Consider the following 26,593-nt stretch of genomic DNA (forward strand, 5'->3'; position numbering starts at 1 on the left):
TGCAGCACGATGTGGAGGTGGGCCGTAGCTCCACCAAGGTAGATGCAGACAACGACGACTACGGCCAAGTTTCGTCCCCGCCCGGTCCTTTCGACATCGAGCATACCAAGAATGCCTCCATAGAGACTCTCAAAAGATGGAGGGTAACCCTCATTGCTTATTTTATTCGTCGTCCATGTGCATCATGCGCCCGTGCTTTTTTTTTTGGTCTCAATGATAACGTGTCTGCTATATTGCTGGAGAGTGCCTCGAGAAACCCGTGTTCCAACGGTTGCAGCCCGATTGATGTGAAACTTACCATTATGTAGCCAATCTACCTAACTAGGCACATGGTCGAAAGTCGTTCATTTGCATACATTTTGTATCAAGGCTGAATTGGCCTAGTGCAAAATGTTCAAGACTGAATTTGCACTAAAAAAAGGTTTAGAACTAAATTGGCACCAACGCAATAGGTTTAGGACTTTTTTGATACTTTTCTCGAAAAACAATCTAACCCACTCGGCAAAAACAAAGAGAGAAAATTGAGTTAAATGTGTTCTTGGACGTTTATATTCAGTTCGGATCACGGCTTTGTTCAAAGCTAACGCACGCCCAAACAATTCGGTTCGGTTCGGATTTTCTAAAAAATCGAACCGAATTGAATGGCTAACACCTCGGGGGGACCAACGTTTATATTTAGTTATCGAGCCGTTGACACTTTGGGGGGCGACGTGGGTCATGGCGGTTGGGCAACAGTGGGGTTTGATGGATGCAGTTGGCAACAATCAAAGACGACAGAAGCGAGGTTGGGATGGCTGAGGTATTGATTTTCAAAATGGGAGTTTCGTTTTGAAGAATTAAAGAATTTAGAAAAGTGGTAGGGACAGTTTGGGAAGAAAGACACTATTTTTCGTGAATCCACTATAAGACATTTAATCATGTGAGATGCGATTAGATATCTAACGTGAAAGATGAGGATGCAAAATTGTATTTGGAAAAAAAAAAAAGAGATGACTCAAGCTACAACCTTTTCATATACGATGGAAGGAAATGCCCTGTCCTGAATTGAAAATAAATTATGGGGCCCACTTTTTTTCACCCTTTCTCGTCACTGTAGTTCCATCACACGTGGAGTCTTTGAAACACTCCACGTGTTTCTCTATATTTAAAAAAAAAACATCCGTTAAGTGGGTGCGTATATATCGCCAAAAATTTATTGTTGAATGATATTTTGCTCATTTTCCAGCTTTTGGATTCTTAATAATAAATAATAAAAACTTATTATTAAATTTAAGAAACTGACATTCTCTTTCAAAAACATCAGAAATTATTTTCCAAAATAAGCCTAAACTCCGGCCCTAGGGTCCGCCCCTCCCCCCGGACACTAGACAAGGGAACCTGGTGCATAGGTCCTCGGAGGACCCTAGCATGGGTCCCTAATGCCCGTGCCCGATAAGCCGGCCACGAGACCTACGTCCCGCTCCCACATCCGGGTCACTCGAGGCTAGAGCCAAGCCCCTGAAACTAGGCCCAAGTTCCCTGACACTGGGACCGTACCCAGTCCCCAACTATTGGGCCTGTGACTTCTGCTCTGTGCCCGATAAGCTTGGAACCTCGTGTTGTAAGCATTCCTAAATCTATTTAAAAGTGTCATGTTAACATAAAGCAAATATTTTGACTTATTTAACTGAACGAATTCGATAAATGGGTGAAAGGGTCAACTCATGAGTGAGGAGTTTATTATTCACCATGATTAGGCTTATATGAGCACATTAACGCAGTAGTGTGTATGTGTTGTTAGGGTTTGTCTCGAAAATTACTAGCCCCAAATAAGGCTCATCGAGGTTTATCTTGAAGCATCGTTTGATGATCCTTATGGTGCTCAAGTGGAGGCTGCTAGAGAGAAAGAACAAACAAATAATAGTTTAAAGATCAATTTTGAACAAACAAATAATGTTCAAGGAAGAAATTGAAAAAAAAAAAAAAAAAAGAGTATGATAAGTCAGAACTTTAATAGCTACAAGAAGTTTCGTTATATCTTTGATAAAAAGACCACATGAAATAAAAATCAAAATATACATGGATGACATCGAAAAAAAAAGTTCAGCGATGATATTAAACAATAAGCGAATTTCAAGGACTATGGTAATATTATGTCATAAAGCATATCATCATGCATACTATAACATCGAATTTTTTTGTGAAATTGATTTGTGAAATGATGAGTCCATGTCATAGGTTAGATAGCCATGTTTTGAATCTTACACGAATGTCTCTCTTCATTTGTAAATCAGTTTCACACAAAAACATCGTTGATGAAACTAGTGGTTTTCTCTAATGCGGCAGGGTGCAAATGGCAGCCCTCCTCCAGGTAAGTTTTCCAACATCTGATGCTGGCGATCGCATCCGATTCACAAATCCTTGTGAAAGAGACGTAAGGAATGAATGGGTCTAAGTCAAATTTTGACATTTCTAACAATTTTCTACCTCACGATGTTAGTCACAGATGGATGCTCTGTTCTGTTGGTTGATGTTAGTCAGAAATGGATACTCTGTTTGGTCAGGACGGAGCTAGGTTCAAGTTTTTCTCACTTCACAACGCCATTGATTACTCTAGTTCTTGGCGCATGTAATTGCAAGTCAAAGTGCCTATAAAATCTTGAATATCCAAGCATGATTTTTTTTTCCTTTTATGAACAATTTATGGAATCTTGCCAAATTATGAGCTCATCCAACGTTATATGAATCATTCAAGTAAAATATATTAATGTACGTATACTTGGCTATGTTTCACTGGAAATTGAACGATTTGAAAACTACTTTCCTAAAAATGACGGCTTGTGTTACATACAAAAATGAATATATGAGCAATATACCTATAGTTCAAGAAAATACGAAGGCATAAATTATTGTAGATGATAAAAACATTTCTCATCGACTAATTATTCCAACCGATATAAGAAATCATTTTTAGGAATTTTTTTTTCAAAGTCATTTATTATTTCCGAAACAAACAGAGCCTTAGATAGCTCTATTGCATATATCTCCTATGTCTCGGGGGGCCTTCTCTATCGGTCGACAATTATTTTGATTTAATTTTTACACATTAATAGAGCAACAGACACTCCTTAAATAAGTTAGTCCGAGTTCAAAATATGCCCCTTTAATCCCATGGATCCAGTAAGGTAAGATGCGAGCCATAGTCTCATGAATTTTTATTTGGCCTTAGTTCAGTGATTAGGAGGATGCACATTCATCACTTGATCAAGCGAAGAATCGATGGAACAGTCTATGCCATGGATTTTACAAGGCTCTCCGATAGTTCAGACGAGCAAGAGATGACAATGACAAAAAGTTATTGAGCTCATTATTGTCTTCCCCCAAAAGGACCTCCCTCAGATCCAAAACCTAGGTTATACAATCAGGTTTGACGACCATTCACCATTTTTCACGTTCATGCTCAGTAGATTCAATTCGGCCATTCTAGGCTTCCTCGTGCCGCACCCTCATGGCGTCGAGATAAGCTTTGCCCTGCAGCTTGCTCGTCATATAGCCCCTCAGATGTTCTGCCACCGTTATCCTCCTGAACAATGCTGGGGTATCTGGGGTGATGAGGCTTGGCGTGGGGCCTATCTCAGCATCCATTCTTGGACTGAAGAAGGTTGCGATGGAGACCCTTTCCTTGACTGCATTCACCGTTGCCCGATGCTCGATGCTCTGGTATATCCCGTTTGTTATAATCTGCTATAAGCCAATGAAGGGAAGGCCTTGAGTATGAGACGATGAACTATCACTAGTGTGGTCAAAGGTGTAAGTTAAAGTTCCAATACTATTACCTCAACGATGTCTCCAACATTGATGATGAAAGCACCAGGAAGAGGTTTCACAGGTACCCACTTCCCATCTTTCCTTATCTGGAGGCCCTCCATTTCGTTGACCTGGAGGAGGATGGTAATCGCGTCAGCATCAGAGTGAGAGTTGAGGCCTATTACAAGCTCGGGTTTCGGACACGGCGGGTAATAGTTCATCCTCATTCCTTGCAACCCATCTTCGAACATCCCCTCAAGGTCCTTCGCCTCCATTCCTATGGCCTTTGCCATGAGGTAGAGGAGCTTCATCGCTAGGGTATGCATTTCCTTTGAGTAGGCGTCCAGATCATCTCTAGCACGTGGATAATTTCATTCTTAGAGGCATTAAGAAGATATTTTGGAACGTCACACACTAAAGCCTCAAACAACAAGAAAGTTGTTCATGTAGCACTTATATTATGTGTCACGACGTGGTATCACTCGCCTAATCAAGTGATCTCATAATTTATGCATGTTCACCCACATGGCACAAGTGTCGCACGGAAGTTATATGGTGTTTTTCTATGCGTGTTTTGCCCCGTAGTATAAGTTTTAGAGAGGGAGAACCTGAAGGGAAGAGGGAGTTTGGGGAACAAGTGCGGCTTCCTGAGAGAAGCAGGGAGAGTGATCATGTAGAATATGTCAGCCCAATCAAGCTTTTGGTGTTCCGAGACCACAAAGGCCTGTCCAAAGCCATCCGATTCGCCGTCTCTCTGCCAAAACTTCTTCTTCTCTTCCATTGGCATGTTGAACAGATCTTCGGTCCCCTTCTTCACTTTCTCTATCAGCTTGGGGCTCACATCATGGTTTATCAGCTGAACGATTGTTAACACGGAGTTATCATTCATGATCCACCCACAACAGGCTTTCCTTTGAGATCAAGACAGACTTATTTATTCTAATGAAACAGGGCAAGATGGTACAGAAAATTCCACTTGCTTAACCCGAAGAAACGAGGATGCACAGTGGCTGATCAAGCAGAAACTTAGACTTGAATCCCAATTGGTGGCTAAAAATTAGTGTAGAGGGTCCCCAATGGCGAGGATCGCCTGCCTTTCCCAGCCTATTGGGTTCATCAGTAACGATTCATCCCTTGCAAATGCATCTGAATCACTCATTATCAACATGGCTCACGACGTTTAAGAGCCTAATTGGAGTCATATGTGGATTTAAATCTCTTTCAATCAATGAGATCCCAGTTTTCTCGGACACTTCGCTGGATACTTTGCATTTGAAATTTGAAAGTTGTTTGTTACCTGGAAGAAACCCCACTCCTTGCACGCATGGTGCAGCTTCTCGAGCTCCGGCTTCGCCTGGTCCTCCGAAACCAACCTCCCCAAGTTGATCACAGGGACTTGAGGCAAGCCGGAACAAGCGTCTGTGATCAGCGGAGGATCTTGGTCATCGCGGATGTATCTCTCTGGCACCATGGTCGGGTTCTCCTTCAGTATGTCCTGAACAGTAGGCACGAGGAACGAGCTCCTTCCTTTGTTCACCTGTGGCTCCATTGATACCAATCAAACAGGACGAGAACTCGCAAGAGACTGATGATATGTTTCTTCTGATTCTTGAGGTATGGGTCATTCTGTACAATCAGGTGGCCGACATTTATGAGTTTGTTAACGAGTCTGTTCAAACTTCCTTTTCAACGAGTGGATTTTTGTTAACAGCTGACGCGTATGCTTTTCACAAGCAATCACTGTATATGTGAAGACTTGTGGAAATTTTATTGTATTTTTAGGGACCGTTGTTTAAACATAACTTCAAAAATGAAAAAGCATATTTAGAAAACACTCAAAACATTTGTTTGTATGCTTAGATAGTCTACAATGAAAGCCAGATAGTCTAAGTACGTGCGGAAATTTCTATGCTGCCGAGGTAGAAAACAATCCAACATTCTTGATAATTTTTGGAGTGATGTTGGGCAATGTTTCTAGAGACATACGAACTTTCAAATTAGAGCCATATATTCAATTTGTGATGGGGATAGAACATGGACTCTTCAACCCAAATGATGTGGTAGCTTAATCTGTTCATTAAGTAGCACTAGATGAGTCGATTAACTTCAATATCCATTTACAGAGGGTCATGTTGCTTAATAAATCAATTTAATAGACTGTTGTTGGTACATGTAACAATGCTCAGTGTTTTCTCTGACCTTTGTTTGGAACCCAAATGCAATCTTGCAATCATGATCCCCCACTTTCGTATCATCAGGCTAAAAGCCTAAGCATTTCTCGATATCTCAAGTTTATAATTCAGCCAAAAGTGAGTTTTGTCTCACTGTTTTCCTTCTCATTCTACTCTTACCTACATATTACTTCGAGATTGTGCTACAAAATTGTCAAGAGAGGAAAAAAAAATTGGCAAAAGAAAAAGGATAAAAAAAGAAAGAAGTTCACGCCCCCCACCAACCCCCCCCTTCCTTAAAAACTACACCCGCTGAAATTCTTAAATTTTCCTTAACAGTGTAATAACCAACTTTATGCTTTTCTCGTTTCCTTTTTATATATTCTAAATAAATGTTTGCTTTTAATTATGGATAGAAGATTTCTAGAAAGGTGGTTATAAACAAAATGTCTTGTTCCTCCATCTCATTAAAATATCTTGAAAGGACAATACCGAATATTTTTATATACTTCGAGACTAAATTAAATATATAAAAAAAGTTTAGAGATTATATTGAATAAATTAAAAGTTTCGAAACTACATTTAATGTTTGGTCAAAGTTCAATGGACTCATTGAATAAATTTAGAGCTTAAGAATCACATTATACGTTAAGTTAAAATGAAAAAATTATTTGTGTCATTATCTTCACACCCAATTGTTGAGGGACACATGTTCCCTATTAAATGGGACTGAGTGGTTAGTTAATTTTATCACAAATTGTTGACAGATACGGACGCATGTCATTTTGTGCCCGCTTTTTCAGCGACAGTCAGGGACACGTGTTTTCTCCTAAATGGGAGGTTGAGTGGTCAATTAATTTTATTACAATTGGTCCGGAGATTTTCCACGTCCTTTAAGGAGATGAAGAATGTGATGGTTATCTCCAATAATAAATTTGACCTTCAAAGTCGAGCTTTGAAGGGTCAATGGAGTGGGTACCTTCTTTTCTTTTCAACATGCATGTGGACAACAACTAAAGCAAGAATGCGTATATTGAACATGGAACATTTCAACGCTCCACGTCACGTGCACGTTGAATTAGTTAAAATGATTTGACTAACAGGTTTCCAAAAGAATAGTAATATAGCTATGAAATTAAGGATGAGCATGATCCGGATTGATCTGATGTCCTCAAGAATCGTGGATCGAACCAATGATATCGATTCTCAATTTTGAGAATCGTGGATCGGACTAGATCATTGGTCTGATATGGTTCCCAGACTGTTCAACGAAATCGATAAAATGAAAATAAAATATAAAATGAAAAAAATAATAAGAAATCTGACTTTGGCAGGGCAGTTCAGGCCTTCGAAGGCACCACGTAGGGGTTTGGGGGAGAACTGGCTTGGGAAACTCAGAAGGATAAAGCTATAATTCTAGAGAACTGACTTCGGGGAGAACAAAAATTCTAGATATGCAATTCATCAAGATGGGGCCCATAATTTCAACCACAATGCGAATGCACTCAATAGCATAGAACTGCTGCGGAGTGAACACGCCAGAAATTTCAGGAATTTAAGCACTGAAAATGCTCTTGGAGCTTAATCTTTTAAGCATCAACATGGCCACAATGGTAGGCAAGCGATATGCAAGGGGATTTCAATCTCATGTATGAGCTACTGCAGTTTATGTTACAAAAATTACAAAAGCAAACAGATTAAACAGTCATGAACTTAGCAGGATTGAATCATTCGAGTAAACTAAAGGAGTATTCCGGTCCTCCAGGAGAATTTACTAGATTTAAGCTTTTAAATCAACACAAGCATCTTTGGACCCAAAAGAGTTGAAGAAAGGAATCGTGATACAAAATCAAAACAAGGAGAAAAATCAATTCCTATGTAAAAATGGAAATCTACAGATCACAATTAAGTTATGTATTTTTATTTTTATTTTTAATTTAGTTATGTGTTTAAAAGCTAAAAATAAAAATAAAAATATATTTGTCTAGTTGGACGGTCCATCGGTCCGGTTCCTACTTAAACCAGGAATCGAAACAACCGGACACCGATTCCACCTTGAGGAACTAAGGGCTGGATCGGTAACCTCAAGAACCCGACCAAACCCATCAGTACGGTCCGTCGAAGCGGTCCATCTTGCCCACTCTTATCTAATATCGTGTTAGAAAATTTAACCCAAAAGCCAACCTTTCTAAAAGGTTAAGTCAATAGGTAAAGTGAGACCACATATATATAAAGAGTATTTAAGACCCGTTGTCAAGTGATATAAGGTATTTCAATAGACATAAACTGTTGGAAATATGAGATAAATTGAAGGGTGAATGAATGAGAAATTGATGCTCAATGAATACCCTTGAGTTGGAAGTGGGAAGTGGAAAACACTAATCCCACATTGAAAAGAAAAAAAGGTTTTAGAGTGCTTTATAGATAGTTGCTCTCCTTTGGAGTGGTAACTATCATAATACAAGCATTATGCCTCGCGCGCAAGTGCATGGGGGTGCAAATCCCAGACCTCAACGGAGGCTTGACGAGCTGAAACTTGGGCGCAAGCGCGCAAATGTAGGACCGAAAAGTGGGCCTCGCGAAAAGCACATTTTTGCCTTCTCGATTTATTTTTTTGAACACACACTATTACAAGTTTTTTTTTTGTAACAACTGCTGAATCAATTGAGTAACGGTAGATTAATGGCATTGCTGTTACAAAATTAATATTATAACATCGGATTTAATCAACCATTATTATTTTTATTCCCGAAATGCCCTACTTACCCTATGAGTAGATGGCTTCCCATTCTTTTTCCGCACCTGTAAAATCTTCTCCCTCTTTTTCTATTCTCTGCATTTGCATTGCTTTTTCGATAGTGTTCGGGTTCAGTTTCTTCAAGTTCTCCGAAAGCTTTAAAGTGCTGTGCTAGCTTTTTTGTCGCCAACCGTTGTATCTTGGGAGACAGACATTCACGAAACCTCAAAAACGTATTAGAGAGGATGAAGCTGTTTTAAGGAAACCGTGTCCAACACAGGCCTTGGCATTTTTTTTTGTATCGATTCCATTTCTTTTTATTATGTTATTCTCGCAACTATAATTTCAATTTTTCGTGCGATTATTTTCATCGCTTTGTATACTATTCATGACGTTTGCTAATGCCATTTTGAATTTATTACAATTTTAAAACAAACTGGATATTTAAAATTCAAATGGCTACTACAAACGAAATTGTCGATGTGTCTGCCGACAACATCACCCAAGGCAATGCCTCTACCTCGCCTATCCAACTACCTGGATCATCCTCTGCTCCCGCTACGGTTTATGTCCACCATGGTGAGAAATCTAAAAAGTTCAACGGATCAAACTTTAAAAGATGGCAGCAAAAGATGTTGTTTTATTTAGCAACTTTAAATCTTGGAGATTCTTGACTGAGGAAGCTCCTAAGTTATTCGATGGAGAAACAGATAACCAAGTCTTCAACGCCGTTGAGGCCTGGAAGCACTCTGACTTCCTGCGTAGGAACTATGTCATGAATGGTTTACATGACTCATTGTATAATGTCTATTGTGCAATAAAGATGGCAAAGGAGTTATGGGAATCCTTGGACCGAAATATAAGACTGAGGATGCCGGAGCAAAGAAATTTGTTGTCGGTCGATTCCTTGATTATAAGATGGTGGATTCTAAGACCGTGATCAATCAAGTGGAAGAAATTCAAGTGATCTTACATGAGATTCAGGTTGAAGCAATGAACTTAAGTGAAACCTTCCAAGTGGCTGCTATTATTGATAAGCTACTTCCTGGGTGGAAGGATTTCAAGAACTACCTCAAGCACAAACGAAAAAATAAACCTCGAGGAGCCGATTGTTAGACTTCGAATTGAAGAAGACAATAGAGATTCCGAATGCAAAGGGTTCAATCCTACTACAACTAAGGCAAATGTTGTGGAACATAGGCAAGGCCACAAGAACAAGAAGATTGCTAAGCCAAAGTTGAGACTAAAAGAAGGAGTTTCAAGAGCAAGTTTTAAGGAAAATGCTTCAACTGTAGCAAGATGAGTCATAGATCTGTGGATTGCGGACTTCCAAAGAAGAAGAATAATGAGACAAATATGGTGAATAACATAGCTTAAGACATGTCGGACATAAATATCTCTGTAATGGTTTCTGAAGTGAACTTAATTGGGTCCAATATGAAGGACTGGTGGATTGACGCTAGTGCCACCGGGCATGTATGCTCTAATAAGAACCCGTTCACAACTCTCAAACTAATTAATGGGGAGAAAGTTTTCATGAGAAACTCTGCCTCTTCCGTTGTCGAAGGCCAAGGGAAGGTACTACTTAAGATGACATATGGAAAAGAGCCGACTATGAACAATGTCCCGTATATGCCAGAAATTCGAAAGAACCTAGTCTCCGGGTCTCTGTTGAACAAGTATGGATTTTGTATGGTGTTCGAGTCGGATAAAGTTATTTTGTCTAAATCTGGAATGTATGTGAGGAAGGGATATGTAACCGATGAGCTTTTTAAGCTCAATATAATGACAATTATCAGTAAAGATAATAAGTCTTCCATTTATTTGCTTGAGTCTTCCAATTTATGGAATGGTAGACTATGACACGTTAATTATGATACATTGCGCAGATTAATTAACTTGGAACATATACCCTCATTCCAAATTGATTCAAAACATAAATGTGAAATTTGTGTTGATGTAAAATTAACGAGATCATCATTTTAAACAATTGAAAGAAACACCGAACCCCTTTAATTAATTCATAGTGATGTTTACGATTTGAAATTCATGCAAACAAGAGGTGGTAATAAATATTTTATTACTTTTATCGATGATAGCACTAAATACTGCTATGTGTATTTGCTTAAAAGTGAAGATGAAGCCTTAGAGAAATTTGTTCTCTCTAAGAATGAAGTTGAAAATCAACTTAATAAGAAAATTAAAAGATTAAGAAGTGATAGAGGTGGTGAGTATGAAGTACCAATTGGTGAATTCTGTGCACAACACGAAATTATACATGAAGTAACCGTGCCTTACTCACCTCAATCAAATGGTGTTGTTGAACGTAAAAATTGCACATTGAAAGAAATGATGAACGCGATATTACTGAGTTCATGTTTACCTCAAAATATGTAGGGTGAAGCTATTTTGTCAAGTAATTACCTTTTAAATAAGGTACCTTGAAAGAAAGAGGATAAAACCCCTTTATAAGTTATGAAAAGGTAGGAGACCATCCTACAAATACTTACGAGTGTGGGGGTGTCTTGTGAAAGTGGCTGTTCCAACACCAAAGAAAACAAGGATAGGTCCTAAAACGGTGGACTATATCTTTATAGGCTATGAACATAATAATAATGCATATCGATTTCTTGTGCATGAATCTAAAATTCCAAATGTACACAAGAATACGATCATGGAATATAGGAATGCATCATTCTTTGAAGATGTATTTTCTTGTAAATCCAATGATGGATCAAGTTCGTATAAATGAATGAATGAAATTATGAATGAAGAAAGTCAAGATTCGGATCATGGAAGTCATGATTTAGATCATGGACTAGAACCGAGACGTAGCAAAAGAGCAAGAGTGGAAAAATAATTTGGAAATGATTTTCCAACTTATTTGTTAGAAAATGAACCATTAAATTATGCAGAAGCCGTAAATTCTTCCGAGGAACTTCTATGGAAATAAATGATAAAAAGTGAAGTTGATTGTATTTTGCAGAATCATACTTGGGAGTTAGTGGATCTTCCTCTTGGTTGTAAACCTTTAGGGTCTAAATGGATCTTTAAAAGGAAAATGAAAGCAAATGGCTCCATTGATAAGTATAAAGCCGGACTTGTAATCAAAGAATACGGACAACGAGAAGGCTTAGATTACTTCTATACTTATTCTCTTATGACGAGAATAAACTCCATTAAGATAATACTTGCAATTGCAGCATTGCGAAATCTAGAAGTACATTAAATGGATGTAAAAACAACTTTCCTAAATGGTTATTTGGATGAAGAAATCTACATGGAACAACCCGAGGGTTTAATAGTTCCAAGACAAGAAAGGAAAGTCTGTAAATTGGTGAAATCATTATATGGCCTAAAACAAGAGCCAAAACAGTGGCATGAAAAGTTTGATTATACAATAATTGCCAATGGATTTAAGATCAATGAATGTAATAAATGTGTCTATATTAAAGAGACGTAAAATGGCTATGTCATTTTGTGTCTTTACATAGATGACACACTCATTGTTGGTAGTAATGACAAAATGATCAAATCTACCAAGAATATGTTGAATTCAAGATTTAACATGAAAGATATGGGATTTGCTGATGTGATTTTAGGAATTAAAATCACAAGAACGTCAGAAGGTCTTATCTTAAACCGGTCATACTATGTGGACAAGATTCTTGGAAAATTCAACATGAATGATTACGGTATTGCTAAAACACCATTAGACAATAGTCTTCATCTGTCCAAGAATAGAGGAGAGGGTATTTCTCAAGTAGAGAAATCTAGAGTTATTGGAAGTTTAATGTACTTAATGAGTTGTAGTAGACCGGATATTGCCTATACGGTTAGTAGATTGAGTAGATATACGAACAATCCGAGTCTTGACCATTGGAAAGCAATAGTGAGAGTACTTAGGTACTTACGGTATACTCGAAATCATAGTCCGCATTATACCGATACACAAACTGTTCTAGAAGGATATAGTGATGTAAACTGGATATTTGATATAAAAGACTCAAAATCTGCTAGTGAATATATATTCACACTAGTAGGTGTAGTTGTATCTTGGAAATCCTATAAACAAACTGTTATAACCAGATCCACAATGGAATATGAATTTATAGCTTTAGATAAATGTGATGAAGAGGCTGAGTGGCTACGCCATTTCTTAGAGGACATTCCAAAATGGGAAAAACTTGTGTCACCAATTTGTATACATTGTGATAGTCAATCTGCAATTGGAAGAGTACATAGTAACATGTATAATGGTAAGGCTAGACATATACGTCGTAGACATAATACCATTAGACAACTACTCTCAACCGGAATTATCTCTATTGACTACGTAAAGTCAAAGGATAATATTGCGGATCCGCTAACTAAAGGATTAAATAAAGAGTTAATTGAAAAATCGACAAGTGGAATGTGACTCAAGCCTATAAAAGAACAAGTTGATAAAAAGAAAACCCAACCTAGTTGACTAGAGATCCCAAGATCTAGGTTTAAATGGATAACCTAATTATATAAACTTAGTGATGTCACTATGGGGGTTTATCCCTAAAACCATTCCTATAAAATATCGTTGATATTGTAAGAAAAAAAAGGATAGCAATTTTGCTTTAATGATTCTTAAATGGAGTAAACAAATTACTGAAAATTAAGTAATCACCTATGTGATAGAGAAGTGGGGCCGCTTCAAAGGAGAATTATTTAGGGCTAAATTCTTTAAAAACTCTCAGAGAACCGGATTGATGTTCATAGCCAAAACGAACATAACCATGAGAACTGAACAAACATTTAGATGATTCCTATGTGAAGTGTATGGTTTATTTACATAAGAAAGCAGGATAGTTTAAGGACATCATGTCTACTAGACAGCTAGTAAATTAAATATACTTTCACAAGAGAATGTTCAAAGGGTAACACCTACCTATCCTATGCAGGTTTCAATTGTTGAACACTATCACAGAGTCAAAACTAAAACAATTTTCATTCATGTGGGGGATTGTTGGAAATATGAGATAAATTGAAGGGTGAATGAATGAGAAATTGATGCTCAAAGAACACCCTTGAGTTGGAAGTGAGAAGTGAAAAATGCTAATTCCACATTAAAAAGAAAGAAGGCTTTAGAGTGCTTTATAGATAGTTACCCTCCTTTGGAGTAGTAACTATCATAGCACAAGTATTATGCCTCGCGCGCCAGCGCAGGAGGATGCAAATCCCAGGCCTTAAAGGAGGCCCGACGAGCAGAAACTTGGGCGCAACCGCACGACCCGCGTACATGAATGCGGGACAGAAAGTGGGCTTCGCAAAAAGCCCATTTTTGCCTTCCGGTTTATTTTTTGTTTCAACTCAAACTGTTATAATTTTTTTTTTGTAATAGCTGTTAAATTAATTGAGTAATGGCAGATTAAAGTTTTTTTTGTACCAATTGTTGAATCAATTGAGTAACGACAAATTAATGGCATTGTTGTTACGGAATTAATATTATAACAGCAGATTTAATTAGCCATTATAACTTTTATTCCCGAAATGCCCCACTTACCTTATGAGTAGATGGCTTCCCATTCTTTTTTTTGCACCAGAAAATCTTCTCCCTCTCTTTCTATTCTCTGCATTTGCATTGCTTTTTCGATAGTGTTCAGTTCCATTTTCTTTAAGTTCGCCGAAAGCTTTGAAGTCTTGTGCTAGCTTCTTCGTTGCCAACCCTTGTATCCTGGGAGATAGACGTTCACGAAACCTCAAGTATATACCGGAGGGGACGAATCTATTTTAAGGAAACTGTGTCCGACATAGGCCTCAGTATTTATTTGTATCGATTCCATTTCTTTTTGGTTCTGTTATTCTACTGCCATAATTTCAATTTTTAGTGCGATTATTCTCATCGGTTTGTATACTATTCATGACGTTTGCTAATGCCATTTTGAATTTATTACATAAACAACGTATTTAGGGATTATAAACCGTGAAATTCTCCGATTAAAGAACAACTATGAGATTCCATTTCTATTTGCCTATTAGATTTTCACTATGCGGATAGGGTCCCGGACCAAGATTTATTGTAAATCAAGCTTCAAAGCATCAACCATCTAAAACCCAAGTCCCAAAGATCGAGGCATTCAAGCTTCAGAGAGCATGAGGACAGTGAAACTCATTAATGTTCTGAGTCTCCATAATCTTCATAAATTTCGATTTACAAAATTGAAGTTTTCTAGAATAAATTAATGAAATTTTAGAGAATCTTCAAATTCCCAGTTTGTAAGTAAGGGTCTGCATGAGAACCATTTTGGTTCTTTGATTCTATTCACCAGAATAGTAAAAGATAAGAATGTTGTTTGGTAACATAAATAATTCTAATTCTGATTATGTTTCCAGAATCGGTTTTAGAGAATCAAAATAAGTTTTAGAGCAAAATCCGAAAAAAAAAAAAAAATGGTTATGGAAAAAGAATCACTTTTGAGAATAACAAAACAGAATGAAGTTTCACATCTCTTACTTTTTTCTTTCAGTTCTCTCGTCACTTTTTCCTTAACCTAATAAAAATAAAAAAAAAATTAAAATTTAAAATTTAAAAAAATTGAAATTTTTTTAAAAATACAAAAAATTTAGAAAATCCCTAAAAATAGAGGAAGCTTAGATTAGGTTAGTTTGACTTCATTTTCATAAATTTGGGCCTAAATTTTCTAGATTTTATAGATTTTACTCTTCTACGAAAAATGTCACAAAAGATGAAGGCTGGACATGCAGATGGTAACATATATCAGAATAAGTTTTGTAGCCATGCGTCACAAAATGCAACCATTTGCACGTGGAGCCGGAGCCAAACACCCACTTGGATTTAGGACAGAAGCTGCAAAATGATAATGAAGGACTTGTACTTCATATCAAGGGAGATAATTTCAATTTTTTTTTTGTCAGTGGACAATTTGGTTATTCGGCTGCTATGTTTGTATGTATTTGGACAATGCAACATTTAAAGAAAAAAATGAGTCCTTAATATGAGAATATGTCCCATGCTTCAGTCGAACTTCAAACATCATATATTAAAATTTGTGTTTCATTTATGACATGCTAAAAAAATATATTTTAAATTATTTTAGTGTGCATTGGAAATTAGTCTTCAATTTAGGATGAAATTTTACAAAGTAACTACATAGTTATTTGACTTACATGAAAAAAATTAGGAAGAGAAACAGTTTTTCGAAATAGAAATTTTGTGTAGTTATCAAACGCGTTCTGATTCTCTAAAACTCATCCAGGAACAGAATCGGAAAAAATCATTTTAGCCAAAATCAGTTTTCCGGAATAAAATGGTTACCATGCATAGCATAACATTAATTATTTATGAGCTATATGTGATCAACATTATTTTATTTCATGTGAGGTCATTCTATCAAGGGTTTTGACTTGAAACTTTGTCAATGAAAGAATTGTATAATTATTCTTGTAATTGGAATTATGAAATTAATTATTTTGACATTTAATTCCTCACCCACAATGCAAGTGAAGCCGACGAGCATGGATGCCTCCCATCTCTCAAAGATGCTGCGCCGATGCTTCGGTCTTTAATCGGCAATCGCAATCCATTTAGGTTAGATCCTCTCATCATGGGTCATTTCAAGTTAGAGCTTCTACATGATTCCTAGTCTCCCCGGATCATATAATGCCATCGAAACAAAGCCCTTTTAACTCGCCTAAATGTGGCATTATGACTTTTCTTTATAGGGTAGTTTAGGTTAGATCCAATCCTCACGGATCATTTCAAGTTAGAACTTCTGCATGATTTCCGGTCTCCCCATATCACAAAATGTCACCAAAGAGAAACCATTTTGACTCGCCTAAATGCAGCATTAGAACCCTAGATCTCTCTTGATAGGGTATTTTAGGTCACATCATATCCTTAAGAGTCATCTCAACAGTAGATACCACCTAAAGGATTATCTCAAAAATCATATCAATGGTAGAGACCGCTTAAAGGATCAGCTCAAGGATAGAGACCGCCTAAAGGACCATCTCGGTGATAGGGATTGCCTAAAGGATCAGCTCAACGGCAGATACCGCCTAAAGGGTTATCTCAAAGATCATATCAACGGTAGAGACCGCCTAAAGGATCATCTCAACGGTAGATACCACCTAAAGGGTCATCTCAAGGGTCATCTCAACGGTGAATACCGCGTAAAGGGTTATCTCAAAAGGTTAACTCATTGGTAGATACCGCCTAAAGGGTCATTTTACTAGTTGCCCCACATCATACTGCATTCGCTGAAATTTTGCATATTTCCTAGATGGTTACAGTGGGAACATGTCTTCTTTCTCTAAAATCTAAAAAATCTTTGAAATCTATATCTCTTTTGTCAGCTATAAAAAAAGCAACATTAGGGTATTCCTTGGTGATTCCCCAATAATGGATGATCCAATCTTTGAAAGCCATATCTCTTTTGTCGGTCATAAAAAGCAACATTAGGATATTCCGTAGGTGAGTCCATGATAGAACCGATCCTTCTTTGAAATCCATATCATTTTTGTTCGCCTTAAAAAACTCGACATTAGGATATTCCCTAAGTGAGTCCATGATAGAGATGATCCTTCTTTAAAATACATATCTCTTTTGTCTGCCTTAAAAAGCAACATTAGGCAACATTAGGATATTCCTTGGGTGAGTCCATTATAGAGACGATCCTTCTTTGAAATAAATATCTCTTTTGCCCGCCTTCAAAAGCGACATTAGGATATTCCTTAGGTGAGTCCATGATAGAAACGATCCTTCTTTGAAATGCATATCTCTTCCGTCAACTGTAAAAAGTGACATTAGGATATCCATTAAGTGAGTCCGTGATAGAGACGATCCTTCTTTGAAATACATATCTCTTTTGTCCGCGTGAAAAATGCGACATTAGGATATTCCTTAGGTGAGTCCATGATAGAGACGATCCTTCCTTGAAATCCATATCTCTTATGTCAACCTTTAAAAGCCACATTAGGATACCCTTAGTGATTCCCCAATAAAGGATGACCCAATCATAGGCTATACTATGTCCTTACAAGTCAATTTTTAGGCTAGACTCTGTCCTTACGAGTCATCCCACGATAAGTCTTGCTATATGGGATAGATCTTAACTACCTTAAGGTAGTCTTGAAATGAGTCCCTATGTATCTTTTCAAAATCACGCACATCGGACAACATCCACACGGCCAATAGGTAAGCGCTAGGTGAAACACTCTCTCTCACTCTCTCTCTCTCTCTCTCTCTCTCTCTCTCTCTCTCTCTCTCTCTCTCTCTCTCTCTCTCTCATCGACATGGAAAGAAAAAAATATGGTTTGAACCTGGACTTCTAGAGGATGGCCTTTTGAGCAAATGTCATAGTTTTTCGTTTTTTTATCCCGGATCAAGTCGATTAGGATTTAGATATCACATTGTCTTTGAGAGCGATCTCTATCGAGATTACTTCCAAAGTTGTTGACACCTGATTCTTAATTATTTTTTATCTAAGAAAATCAATTAAAAATTATGAAAATCAAAAACCAACTTTGGAACCCTTGGTCAAACATAAGGGACCAATTTTGATCAAAAAAATATTTTCGCATTTTGGAAGAATTTTTTGGAATTTCTTTTCATTTAAAAATAGCTGAAAATAAAAAAGAATTATGATATGAGGCTGGAAAAGTCTGAAAAAATATTCAAAAATTTTATTTTAATCCCATTTGCGTCTAGCCACTGTGGATTTTCGAGGATTTGATTTGGGTCATAGGAAACCCCCTGATTTGGTAAAAGAGATGCCGATTTTTGCAAAACTTAAGGTCGATCGGGCAAGGTCACTACCACTGTAAGGACCTAATGGCATGCTAGATCCAGCAACCATTATTACTTTCGCAAATAGCGAGCCGAACCGGTCTATTTTTTGTCTGTTGGTTCAATTGAACGGGACGAGGTCGATCCAATTGAATCGAGCTAGCAACTATGTTGTACCGACATGACACGGGACACCGGACACGACACGACAATACATGCCGACACGTGATTTCTCAAAAAATAGAGAATTATGACACGTTGGGACATGTTATATATTAAATATATATTTTTATATATACATATTTAAATTATCATTTTTATGAAGCATAAATAAATAAATAAATAAATAAATAAGTAAGAGTCCTAGAATGAATTTACATAATAATTGATTTCGACATTGAGTTCTGCTTATGCGTGGATTGCATGACTTCATAGCTTGCTTCAATCTTTGCTTCTTCTTAGTCTAAGCCATCACTAGCATCAAGCATATGTTTACGTAGGTGAAAGAGAACAAAGATTTACTCTCATGTAATTTCTTTTTGTCTTTTTTTGTTTTGTTTTGAGAGGCAGTCCTTTACTTCTCACCTTGGACATTTCTTTTTCACTCATTAAGTTTTTTCTCTTCCTTTTTTTTTTTCGGCGGCACCTCTCTTCTTCCTCTCTGGTGTAGTCCATGTCCCACATTGGTTGAGAAACAGAGGAAGAGAGGGACAGCTCCTTATGAAATGGGTCTCCAATGTCTTGCGTTGGGCACAGCGCTGGGCCATCAGTAAAGCCCATGGTGCTTGGGCAGGATTTCAAGTATAAAATTTGTCTGGAATGCGAGTGTATTCCACTAGATATGTAGGACACGTGTCCATGTCGGACACGTGTCCCCATGTAACATGGGCTGGCAACGGTAGGAGCAGCCGAAGCCAAAAATGGCCTCCTGCTCTTCTTCTTTCTCGCGTGCAATAAGCTCCAGGTGAGCAGAAGACATGAAAAGAGCACGGCAGAAAAAGGAGGGCCAAGCACCAAGGAGGACTGGTCTTCTGAGAAGGGAATGGGGAAGTTCCAAGGCGAGGGCGGCTCGGTGGTTTTCAAGAGAGGATAGGTGAGGACAGAAAAGGGGATCAAAGGCAGAGGGGTTTTGGAGAGCAAAAGAACCGAGACGAGGATGCACGAAGAAGACGATCCAGGGGAAAATATAAAGAAAGAATTAAAAGTAAGCAAAAAAAAAAAAAAAGGAAAATCAAAGAGAATAAAAATAGATGGGGATGGTCAGTGCGTTTGGTTTAGGTTGGTGGCCACTGGAACTTGTCTTTGGAATTGGGCCATGTCTAGATTTAAGTCAATTTGGGCTAAAAAAGGTATTGGGCCTACAGAAGAGGAGATGGATAAAAAATAGAATTTGGGCCCAATTCTAAAAGTGGCCTTTTGTCTAGATCAACATAGACCCTTAAGGCCCAGGTCGCGCCGGGTCTGTTGGCCCAGTCCGGATCATTTTTTAGGATTAAATAAATAATAAAAATAAAAATAAAAAATTGAAAAAATATAAAAAATCAGAAAAATTCTATAAATCATTAAAAGAAAAAAATGGACAATGGCTAGATTAGCTTTGTTTCCCTGGTTTCAACTTTTAAAACCCTCGAAAATGATAATTTTGTCCTTTTGGGCAAGTCGTCCCAAAATTATTCTATGCTTTAATCACATCATTCTCTAAGCTCGTAGGGCTTTACTAAGGATGCCATGCTTGATTTGATGTGTTTTATCTGCATGTCATTAACTCTTTGATTGCGCACATTATATGCCTTGATTGTGATTAACAGGATAAATTCACACCCGTATGAGCACATTAGAAAATACTTAATCCCGGTATCGAAAGAGCATTGGTGGAAACATCGGCATAACCAAGTCCCAGGACCCTTAATTTCTGGTTGCATAGAATCGAACGGCACCTCTTGATTGCTCGATGAGATATCCGATTTACCTTTTCCAAAGACCGATGGCGACTCATTTTTGCATGTACATATAAACGTGCCACCCGATCATACTAAGATCGAATTTGAAGTACCTCGTCGGGATTTGGTATGGGCCTGGGAGGGCCCGAGCGAAGCCGGTTCTGGAGGCTTAGCAATTCATTAGCCCGATTTTTTGAGATCAAGTTGTGACACAAATGACTAAAGATTATTATAAATGACGATTTATAACGAGAAAATACTTAATCTACAAATGGACGACGACGTTCGGACAACTCGCACTCAGCCAGCGCAACACCGACCCGAGCGTGTCGCCCAAATCGCCGACTTGAAGAATCGGCAGCCGCATTGCCAAGGAACGGCACGGATGGGCGATGTCCTCACAGGTGACCACCACCAGTTGCCGATTCTCAACGAGGAATAGTCAATCTTCAGTTCCTCTTATGTTCATTAGAAGCAGATTAAAGAGAGTAGAAAGTATAAGTTGGATAGTATATAAATTAACAAGATTATCTTAGAAGCATAAACTAAAGAAAACGTTAGGAAGTTAGTCTCACATTAATTAATAGGGAACGAGAGGACAAACTAGAGTGATAAAATTTTAGTCTGTGAAAATTTGAAACCAACATGTAGTCCTTGAAAATCTGAAAAGTAGTCATATTAGATAGAAACAAAAGAATTTGTACTTTTGCCTTTGCACGTGAACATCTCAGGCCTCAAATAGGCTATTATGTCGCAAAGAGGGAGGAAAGGGCGGACGACCATCCACCCCATCAGCACTCAACAAACCGTTGCGTCTACTGACACCCCCACTCGAGGCATTGATCGTTCGATTGTAGTCCACGATTTCGCCGCTCGCTGTAACGTTTTTCGTTGACGTACTCCGTTAAATATAGTGAAATAAGATAACATCATATAAATACATAAAAATAAAATAAGTGAGCGATTCAGTTAATTAATATTAGATTAGATTTAACTAAACCAAGGGAGAGTTCTAGAATGGGGAGATTTGGCTAATCTAAATCTAGCAAAATTATGTGGCTAGCATCAAGTCTTGGACAAGAAGGAAGTGACTAAAGTGAAAACATTTAAGGAGCAAAATACATGAAAGTTGACAAGGAGTCTTGTGAAGGGATCCTTCCCTCTTGAAGTTCGCGTGAGAAAGAGAAATAGGGAGTGAGAAAAGTCTAGCAAGAGTAGTATCCAAATTTTGACCAAAGGAAAAGTGAGGAGCAAGAAAAAAAATCTATTATAAAAAGAACCCTAAGGGCTCTTACAAATGAACGAGTATCATAAGACCATCTGTTCTCTCTTGCACACACACTCTCTCACTCACTCTTAATCTCACACCAACCCCTATCACCAGCATCCTTCCCCACCATCACTCTACCTCATTGCTCCGTCGCACCGCTGATCACCATGCCTTTGCCACCGTTTCATCATTTTCGCCCGACTTCACTTTCGTTCTATTTAAATGGTAAAAGAAAAACGTGTAAGGTAAATGATATTTCTAGATTTAATGCGGTAATATCCATATAGTACTTGATTTGGTGTGCATTTCTATATGTTTCTCATGTATCACATATATATCATGGCATTAACTATACTTTGCACGACTTGTTTTGTGAGGAATTAGTCGAGGATGTGGAGCAAGGGTCAATAGAAGGAAACATGGAAGTCGCCATGCCAAATGGACCCCGGAACGAGCCCAACTCAGCACTAGTTAGGTCTGGAACCAATTGGTCCAATCCGACCAGCACTCGTTCAACCAGCCGAGCAAGCATCGAACTGATCCGGACTAGCTCCAGATTGGCTAGTCACGGTTCTGCTCAAGCAAAGCATGTACCGTATGCTTAGGATTCGGTCAACTGGGCTGAATGGGAGAGCCGGCTCTGAGCATTCGTTGTGTTGACTTGCCAACATCGATATATTCCTCGTTCAAGCTCGATTTTGTTGATTTACTCTTGTACGATGGATAATACCAAAGATAATAAATGGATCGGGCGCTTGCAAGGTTATTGTGACATCCTGTATTCCGACTCGTTTCGAAGTCTTGAATAAATGAAAAACCTCATTGATGTATTTCAGTCTAATCTCACTCGGGAATGGTCCATCTTGAACAGACTAATCAAATGGGAATGACTAGCTAGAAAAATCAAGTACGTGGACCTAAGAACTTGATCCTGGATTGACTCTTTGGCTATGAAAATTGTCGAGGGGATATTTTGGACCAATATAGGCCGATCCTAGAATGATTAAAGAACAATTTGGCTAATACCCTACGCTTCGATCACGGGTGATTCCGTCTGACCTCGTATGGGTTCTGGACGTCCCTAAATTATTTTCTAACGATCGTGTCCATTGGGACTAGTGATTGACCCTCGCAATTGAATGACAACCAAAGTCGCCATGGCTCGAGAAATTCTTAAAGGTGATATAAATCACGAGTCGATATGCGTAACTCCTAAAAGCCGCCTGTTAGTTTGAGATACGCTGAGATTTCAATTGATTGAGATTGATCGCGAATCGAGCTTGAGAATTTGACATCGGACCTTCAGGAATTTCAATAATTAAATTTTGAAAGTTTCCTCATCCAGTGTACGATTTCTTCGCGGTTCGCACAGAGGGTTCGGGAAAAATAAAATTTGGATTGGAAATGAAAAATTACCCATTTGCCCTTGAAGTATGCCTAATTTTTCACTTGGACCGAAGGACTTTTGGTCATTTTTCCCTCTTGGCCGAATTTCTTGACTAGTCTTGGTTGAGGAATTGACCATTTTGCCCCTCTTGCATTGAAGACCCAAAAATATCTACCCTTGAATTATCCAACCTTTTATTAATTAATGATTTTGGCATTCTTCTTCTTTATTTTCAAGAACACTCTCTCTCTACCTCACTTTCTCTTTCTACCTCACCTCTGGGCCGAAAATCCTCTCTCCCTTACTCTCCCTCACTGAAATTTTTCCAAGCCGCTGCTAGTGTCGCCTTGAACCGCCGGAGCTTGACTACTGCCGTGCACTACCGGGAACCGCCGGATCTTGTGAGTTTTAGCCGATCAAAGGGAGTCGCCGGAGCCGCCGGATTGGGGTCAAAATTTCTCTCGATTTCTCGCCAGAAAGTTTGCTAAAATTGTGGCAAGTTGGTTTCTAATCCTAGATTAGGTATCTAGGTTGTTAATAGACTTTAGATTGAGTTATTTTGATGAAGAAATTGTTGGATTTGTGCTTGAATTGTGCCTTCGCCGAAAATTGAATGAAGGAGGAGAGAGAGATAGAGATGTTCTTGAATGAATAGTGAAAATGCATGATTACTAATGGATGGCTAGGATTTGATCCAGCTTATATTGCTTTAATCCAACGGTTGGTATTGAATCTTGTTTAGGAAGGTTGATCCGATGGCCGAAATTAATTCCCGCTTAGTATAAATTAATTGAGTAGCGGAGATTTATTGCATGTGGGGATATTTTAATCGGACGGCCCAGATAAATCGCCACATTAGTATAGTTTGATTAATTGGTACGCATTAAATGTACGTTAATGGAATTTTGATCGGACGGTAATTATTAATGGCTACATTATTATAAATTTAATCGTGTGGCCCGATTGATCATTGGTCTTGCGTGACCTAATCGGGTGATCCCGATTTATTAATTCTCTAATTTGAGTGAATCACGTGGTTCCGATTGAGTATCTCGCCAGTACAATTTAATCGAGTGGTCTCGATTGGACAAATGAGAAAAATTAGAAAGATCGTGTGGTCCCGATATTTTGTTGGAGAAAAATTGAGAAGATCGTGTGGTTCCCTTCTGTGGTCGGTGGAAATTGGTGAGACCAGGTGGTCTCGATCTGCTAATCAGGGAATTTAGCAAGATCACGTGGTGAAGCTTGATCGATCGGGAGTATTTAAGTAATCGTGTTATATCGGACGAGCGATCGATGAATTATTATGGTATACGGTCTTAAGTGGAATAATTGAGAGGGAAGGTGGAGTTTTATCTTGAAGCGTTATGACCCGGGGTTCGTATTTTATAAGACCGTATTTTGCCTGAGGCGTTATGATGCGGGCTCGGTTATTATTAATTTACCATGATGCGTTAAACGCAGGGTTGTGCTTGTTATATTATCTTGAGGCGTTAAATGCGGGATAGTGATCTGAGGCGTTATTACGCGGGTCTAGAATATATAATGGCCTGAGGCGTTATTACGCGGGTCCGTCCATTTATTATATAGCCTGATGCGTTAAACGCGGGCCTCTGGACCAACGTGGAATTTTATATGATAGCCTGATGCGTTAAACGCGGGCTTTGGATCCATGTGGAATATTTATATTATGACCTGATGAGTTAAACGCGAGCCTTGGAGCACGTGGAATATTTTAAGGCAGTCTAAGGTGTGGAACGCCGATATGTGAGTAACGTAGAATATTTGTAAAGGTGTGGGAATTTTTGGAGAAAGAATGGAGTTTTTTGGAATTTATTTGTGAAATTTTTGGTTGAGGAAGGATTGGTTGGAAATTGCCTACCTAGGACATGTCTGGAGGCACTAGAGCCCTAACCTAGGATTAGGGGCTTTCTTACCGAGATTTTATCTCACCCCGTCATGGGCTCCCTTTTTCAGATTCTCCGCCTTAGCTATGAGTGTTCCACCCCCGAGGTTCAGTATCCCTCGGGACATGGATACGCAAGTGACAGAGTGTCATGTCGGGGAGGATCAAGTTTACTATAGGTACGCTACTGCAGTTTGGGTGGACACCGGAGAGCTCTACTAAAAGCCCCGGACATACGTGACATGGACTTATCGTCACGGGGATTTGTGAGTAGGACCGCTGAGTGGTTTTGATGTTCCCTTCAATGGAGTTGGGGAGTACGATCCCGTGAATGCTGCACCTCCGGATGGAGTGGTGGTGAATCCCGATGCTGCACTTGAAGTTTTGGTGCCTGACCCCGTAGCTGCAGTACCTGCAGAAGATGGAGAAGTCGTGGAGCCTTCGGATGCGGAGCAACCACCGGAAGTAGACGAGGATTTGTTGGCAACTTGGGATGGTATGGTAGCCGAAGACAAGGACGAGGCCTAGGATAGTCGACCTCTCGACTTTTGTAGAGTGATTTCTTTCGATTGCGTAGCGGGCTTCGACGGTAAAATATTTTTATTATAGGTGGTCACGGGTTTGTACGGTGGCCCTTGAAGCCCTAAGTTTGAAAGTTTGTAACAACTATGTATATATGTACATAAGTTTATTTTGACCATCCAAAGTTATCGTAGTGTTGTTGGTTTTTGTATGGGGATTCATTTTTGCTTCCACACGTGTTTTAATTTTGTTGGCCATTTTGGATCCTGGAGAATTGTACGCAGTGGTGTTTAGGTGGGATGTCGACAGCATGCGGGGTTCGGGTTGTGACATCCCTGTTTGGAGTGGTATCAGAGAAAGGTCAGCTCGATCCAAATTTGGAAGAGATATGGAGTGATAAGGGGCGATGACTTTATGATGGTTAGTCAGAGAGACATTAGGTGTTTACGCGAGTTAAACGTGTTATCTTGGGCATTTGAACGTGTGCCTGTGATTTGCTTGATTGATTGTTGTTGTGCTGAGTGTTTGATTTTGTTTGTTGAATCGCTCTACTAGAAACGATTATTAGCTTTGAGCTAATTGCTGTGTTAAGCAGTGTGAGATTGCTAGACTCGAGTAGATGGTTTAGGTCTCTAATTCCTTAGTGGAATTATTTTGGTTCGGGTGTTGTGAAAGTTGATGGAAATGGATAATCAAGGTAGAAGTTCCAGAGAAGGGTCTAGAGGAAGTTCTAGAGGAGGCTCTAGAGGAGGTTCGGGGGGCCTCTAGTTCGAGAATAACAGTTAGGGAAGACCCCGTAGTCAATGGAGTCCTTAGGGCATTGGAGGAGATAGGAAATCTCATGGGTAGGCAGACTCAGGAACGAGTTGCCGCTATTGCCAAAGCCGCCAAGGCTACTGTTGTTACTGTTGCTGCTATCGCTGCCCATGGGGGCAATATCAATCGGGGGAATGATAACGGGAATAGACAGATGCACTAGTTGGTAGAGCAGTTCTTGAAGTTAAAACTAAAAAAGTTTATCGGGAAGGCTGACCCATAAGCTGCACCTCGTTGGATAGAAGATCTAGAGAAAGCGTTTAAGGTGTTGGGTTGC

General features: G+C 38.8%; 1 pseudogene; it reads right to left on the reverse strand.

Moving 5' to 3' along the window:
- Positions 1-3,265: 3,265 nt before the first annotated feature.
- Positions 3,266-26,593, reverse strand: part of LOC115731871 — a 93,728-nt pseudogene continuing 70,400 nt past the window's right edge.

The sequence above is a fragment of the Rhodamnia argentea genome, chromosome 3 (assembly GCF_020921035.1).
Source record: "Rhodamnia argentea isolate NSW1041297 chromosome 3, ASM2092103v1, whole genome shotgun sequence".
In the NCBI taxonomy this organism is placed as follows: Eukaryota; Viridiplantae; Streptophyta; class Magnoliopsida; order Myrtales; family Myrtaceae; genus Rhodamnia; species Rhodamnia argentea.